The sequence below is a fragment of the Lactuca virosa genome, chromosome 8 (assembly GCF_052849685.1).
Source record: "Lactuca virosa cultivar CGN04683 chromosome 8, Lactuca_virosa_CGN04683_v6, whole genome shotgun sequence".
Lineage (NCBI taxonomy): Eukaryota > Viridiplantae > Streptophyta > Magnoliopsida > Asterales > Asteraceae > Lactuca > Lactuca virosa.
The window spans coordinates 108,598,492-108,604,757 of NC_136433.1; the positions used below are offsets into that span (position 1 = coordinate 108,598,492).

At 35.1% G+C, this 6,266-nt stretch overlaps 1 long non-coding RNA gene across 1 annotated transcript; it reads left to right on the forward strand.

Annotated features, from left to right (window-relative positions):
• The first annotated feature begins 1,215 nt into the window (after positions 1-1,215).
• On the forward strand, positions 1,216-3,072 carry LOC145133412 (uncharacterized). Its single transcript, XR_013718578.1, has 3 exons — positions 1,216-1,729; positions 2,263-2,280; positions 2,742-3,072. It is a non-coding gene; the product is annotated as an uncharacterized LOC145133412 (long non-coding RNA).
• Positions 3,073-6,266: the final 3,194 nt, after the last annotated feature.

Consider the following 6,266-nt stretch of genomic DNA (forward strand, 5'->3'; position numbering starts at 1 on the left):
TCCATAAACACAACCACAATTTGACCCCGATTTTGATCTTTTTGATTTTGATTCTCAACCAGAATTTGTTCCACAAACACAATCAAAACCACAAACACCCATTTCCGAATCTGAACCAGAATTTGTTCCACAAACTCAACCTTCTCAAACAGGAAATAAAAGAAAAGAGAAGGCGGAATCTAAAATGTGGGAACCTCAAGAAGTGTTAGTATTAGCACAATCATGGATTGACGTTTCAGAAGACGCGAAGACGGGAGGGGACCAAAAACATGATCGTTTTTGGATGCGCGTAAGAGCTAGGTTCCACAAAGAAATGAACCTACAACCATATCGTTCTAAACATCAAGTCTACTCAAAATGGGGAAAGATGAACAAAGGCGTCATGTTGTTTAACGATTTGTATAACAACATGAAACGACAATGGAAAAGCGGCGAAAGTGACGATGTGATTTTGGAAAAAGCTTTTAACATTTACCAAAAAAAGCAAAAGAAGACTTTCAAGTTTTTTGAAGTTTGGAATCTACTCGAAGGCAACAAAAAATGGCAAATTCTAAAAACAAGCGACGAGCACATGTATAGTGGATCAAAACGGTCAAGAACTTCCGAATCTGAACACACTTCATCGGATGCTCGTGTTGGTTTCGATCTCAACGAGAATGAGCCCGTTCAAGTGTCACCACCCCCCGACCAATAAGAAGGGAGGGACAAAACAAAAAACAAAGGCAAGGGCAAAACGTCAGAATTGAATGACTTGAAAGAAATGGGCAAGAATGTGCAAGGCATAAAGGATAAAATGGATAAATTTTTGCAACTTGCTTCGGATAGAGAGAGTCAGAAACAAAGGGACAGCGACCTGAGAGTGCTAGCGATGGACACGTCGAATATGAATGGGGATGCGCTTCAAATTGTTTTGGCGATGAAGGAAGACGTGAAAAAACGTTACGCTAATCGTGATTAATTTCTAGTTGTTTTCCAAGTTTTTAATCATTTCATGTGTTTTTTTAAGTTATAGGTTTAAGCTTTCTAGTTTTTTATTTTCTAATTTTCTAGGATTTTATTTTAATGTCATGTTTTTTTAAGTAATGTAATTGTTTTTATTTTTAATTAATAAAATCTTTTGTTTTTAATTAAAACTAAAATTTTAATTTATTTAAAAATAAAAATAAGTAAAGAAGTGTGGCATGAAACCACAATTATTTGGCATGAAATGACTTGTCGCCAACGTGGCAGTGAAAGGGGTGGCAGTGAAGGAGGGAATGCACCGCACCACTCCCTCTTCTAATACGTAGCGTCAAGCGTGCGATGTGAATTCTGATTTCCAAGGCTCATAAGCGATTTCTATGGAAATTCCAAATGCATTTGCAGCGCTACCACTCCAGACTCCAGCCAACAACGGTTACTTGATTTTTTATGTGATTTGTCGATTTCTTATTCTTCTTCTTCTTTTCTGATTTCTGATCGCACGATTTCTTTCTTCCCCATCTGATGGATTTTTCCCTTGAGTTGAGAGTTGTCAAGATTTTGTGGCCTTGACCCTTGCACCGATTGAGAGTTGAGACCTGATCGATTTCCCCTCTGATTTCTGATCTAACGGTTCATATCTCAGTCAACTCTTATTTTTTATTCTCAAAAATACCCCTTTGATTTCTATTTCTTTATAGAAGACTGAATCAGTTTGAGAATCAGAGAATTCAAAGACGCAAATCACGCAATTACCTTCTGAAGCAATGTATGTTTAAAGCTTCTTGTTAAATTCGATTATTATCTAATCTGATGCAAAATTCCATTTTTTTTCTTACCCTGTAATACAAATATCGATATTTAAGGCTGTTGAATTCAAGTTTTTAATCAGATGCAAATTATGATTTTTTTTTTCATATATTGTGATACAAGTTTTGATTGTTTGGCTGTTAAAATTGAGTCTTTCGTAATCTGATGTTGTGACTCATATTATAAATGTTCTGTTCTGCTGCATTTTCTGACTGTCAAACTCGACTTTTTTAATTTGATGCATGTGACTTTGATTAATCTGGTTTATGTTGTATTCTTTGATTGTTAAATTTGATTTTATTTTCATATGTTGCTGTGACTTTGATTATTTTGATTTTTGTCGCATTTGGATTTCTTATTGTAACACAGTTATATTATGAATTTCAGATTTCTTACATAGCAACTGTCTTGAATTTTTGCACTATCTTATTATGATTTTTTAGATTTCTGATGTGTATTTTGATTTCTTTTGTATTTCATTTTCTTATACAGCAGTTTCCAGCAGAGCAGGTTACATATACTCTCATTTCACCTTTTTAATCTATGACCTCTACTACTTGTATATGTTAAAAATGATTCCTAGAAAATATATGTGAAGTGAAAAACTAAAAAATCAAAAGGCAAACTATTTATTGAAACTCAAAAAAGTACCATGAATAAGTTTATTAAAAAAAACCTTAAATTCTTCTAACTTATAAGAAAATGAACAAGATAATGTCAAACCAAGGGGTATAAAAATGATTTCTTGGACTTGAATCTTGATACTATAATTGATGACTTTGCATCAAAAAAACTAGTAAGTATGTTATTTTACCAAGGGGTATAATAACAAATTGCCACCTGGCTTTGGAGGAATTCAGTCTTGAAAAATATATGAGCTTCTAAGAAGGCTGCTCTATTTTTTAATTTTATCAATGTTTACGTTAATTTTGGATTGTTTTTAATACCAACGAGGAGCTATTTTGATTCAGATTTAGAGAGGTCGATCAGGGGAATAGTTGGAAAACTTGGGGAAAAGTTGTTGTTTGGTTTGCAGGTCTTGAAAAAGAGGCGATTTGTGGTAGTTCTTCAATTGAATAATAAGAGTTTTGTTGATGTGTTTGAATCAGAGAAAAAGAGGCATACACGAACACAGAAGTTGGTTGTTGGTTTAGAGAGAGAGAGAGAGAGAGAGAGAGAGAGAGAGAGAGAGAGAGAGTTTGTGTGTGTTTGTATGTTTGGATGTGTGTGAGAGAGAGAGATTTTTCATTTTTATTTTTTTTTATTTTGTTATAAAAGTTATAAAAATAAAATAGAAAATGCAAATTTTCTTTTTTATTCTTTCTTTTAATCAAAAAAATATTTAAATAATAAAAAAACTAAAAAAGAAAAAAACAAGGGCAAAATAGTCATTATGAAAAAGTTTATAGAAAACTGGACCAAACTCGCAACAAAATGAAATGTTTGGACTCCTGGTGCTAGTCCAAACTTTTTTCGACCAAAGTGACAATTTTCAGCTAACCACAGGTAGGGGTGCAAACGAGTCAAGCTACTCGTGAGCTACTCGGGATCGGATCGTTAAAAGCTCGACTCGAAACCGATTTTAAACGAGCCGAGCTCGAGCTTAATATTAAGCTCGTTTATTAAATGAGCTCGAGCTCAAGCCTGTGTCACTAAGCTCGATTAGGCTCGCGAGCCTAAACGAGCCTTTATATAATATAATTTATTATTATTTTTATATATTAAAATAAAAACATATTTGGGGATTAGGGATTTAGGGTATTAGTAAACGAGCTTCTTAACGAGCTCGAGTCGAGCTTAAGCTTATTTAGGGACGTCAGACAAAAAACGAGCCTAGCCCGAGCCCGAGTCGAGCTTGTATAATTATTTACGAGCTCGAGCCGAGCTCGGTACAAGAAGCTCGAATCGAGCCGAGCTCAAGCTCGAGCCTCATATAACTTAATCGAGCCCGAGCCGAGCCTGACCAGGCTCGGGCTCGGCTCGGCTCGTTTGCACCCCTAACCACAGGGACCATTTGTGCAGTTTTGTCAAGTGGAAACAAAAACCACATCCATTAAATACAACTAGGAGAAGCCCATGCTCCGCATGTGATTAATGAGCTTTAGATATTAAGTCGAGTAAAGTAATTGTATTAGCCCAAAAAATAAAGACGGAAAAAGAAAACTATGTTCTGCATGGGGTGAATTAGAGATGCACAAACCGGTTTTTTTTTTCGAACCGGATCGGTTCTTTTAACCGGTTCGGTTCAGGTCAACGAAGTCAAAACCGGTTCACCCGTAAACCGGTTCATTCATAAAAATAGTCGAACCTATCTAAACCGGTTCTAAACCGGTTCGATTGGTTCTATACCGGTTCACGGATACTAAACCGGTTTCAATCACTAAAATCTCAAACGGGTGTAAACCAGTAGTTCGGTTCCTAAACCGGTTCGGTTCATCGTGGACCGGTTTACCGGTTCGGATCTTGAACTGGTTTTTTTGTGCACCTCTAGGGTTAACGGGCTTTAGATATTAAGTCGAGTAAAGTAATTGTATTAGCCCAAAAAATAAAGACGGAAAAAGAAAACTATTCTTATTATGAGAAGTTTGGAATGTTGGTGGCAAAGTGCAAAAAGAAAAGTATGGGGCAATTTGGAGAAAATGTTGAAAAAAATGTGACAAAATGAGAAGTTTGGAATGTTGGTGGCAAAAGTGCAAAAAAAAAGTATTATTATAAGAAGTTTGGAATGTTGGTGGGAAAGTGCAAAAAGAAAAATATGAGGCAATTTGGAGAAAAAGTTGAAAAGAAATGTGACAAAATGAGAAGTTTGGAATGTTGGTGGCCGAAGTGCAAAAAAAAGTATGGGGCAATGTGGAGAAAAAGTTAAAAAGAAATGTGACAAAATGTAGAAAGGAAAGAGTTTTCTGTTTCCTAAAGGCCACGGATTTAATATATATATATATATATATATATATATATATATATATATATATATATATATATATATATATATATATATATATATATAATTGCTCACATATATGTAATTTGTTACCACCAATGTATAATTTTTAGTCATTGATATTTATTCATGATCTATTATCGACTTTATTATCCAATATATATGTTATGGCCTTTAAAAAAAGAAAAAGAGAACAAGCAAATGAATTTAGTTGATTGAGGGTGCAGTGGCGAATTTGCATTTGCCTTTATCTTTACCTTTGGAGGTTTCCTTCACGTTTACCTTTATCGCCACTACATATCCAACTATTTTCGTAAGATTCATCATACACTTTCCTTCGTCAAATTATGGATGAATACATCAATCATAGGACTAAAGCTTTGAAATTTGATAGGACGAATTTAGTTTAGTTTTCTTTTGTTAAGTAATAGGTACTATCTACTTTTTTGATGATATTTTGGTGGAAACTCTGGATTCACCTACATATTGTACTTATACTTTTCATTTGTTTAAAAAGTTTCATGGGTGAGATAAAGTGATAGATTATAACCGTGCATAAGAGTTTCATAATTTCATTTTCTTAAAGTAGCATTCGTGTTGGAATCTTAATTCCTTAATCCCTCCACTTCTGTCTTCCACTCCTAAAAGCTAACACAATTTCTGGAACAAAGTAGGGGACATCATCAAAGAGTGGTTGGGTCTCTTTACTTGTTTAATATTATAAGCTTACTCCAGCTTATATATATATATATATATATATATATATATATATATATATATATATATATATATATATATATATATATATATATATATATATAGCATATATCGAGTTATGAATATGCAGAGCAACACAAAACACATTGTAAACCAATTGGTTTTTGAGTGATATTTCCAATTATAAATCAAAGAGATATTTTGATATATTTATCTGTGTTTTTTACAATCTCTATACTAGAATTGGTATCAGAGCCTTGAAATCAGTCAAGGGGAACTGAGAAATCAAGGAAGCTTATCTGTTTAAAATGTCCGATGTTGAAGATGATCGAAGTGGGGGTGCTGCTGCTCCTCCGACGAGAATCAAGGAAGTCGGAACCACATCGGTGGCATGCCCAATGTTAACCCAGACAAATTACACTGTCTGGGCTCTACGCATGAAGGTCGTCCTGCGTATACACAAGGTTTGGTCAGAAATCGAACCTGGAACAACTAAAGTTGAAGAAAAAGACTGCTTAGCAGTAGGCTTACTATATCAAGCGATTCCCGAAGCACTTGTGATGCAAATTGGGGATGTCAGCTCCGCAAAGGCTCTCTGGGAAGCAATCAAGGCCCGTCACGTTGGCGCTGATCGGGTGAAAGAAGCCCGGCTTCAAACCCTGAACACCGATTTCGATCGGTTGAGGATGAATGAAACGGAGACCATCGACTCTTTCACCGGAAAGCTCTCCGGTTTAGCTTCGAAATCTGCATCGCTTGGTGAAACGATAGACGAATCGAAGCTTGTGAAGAAGCTTCTGAAGGTCGTTCCCAGACGATTCATCCATTTGGTAGCATC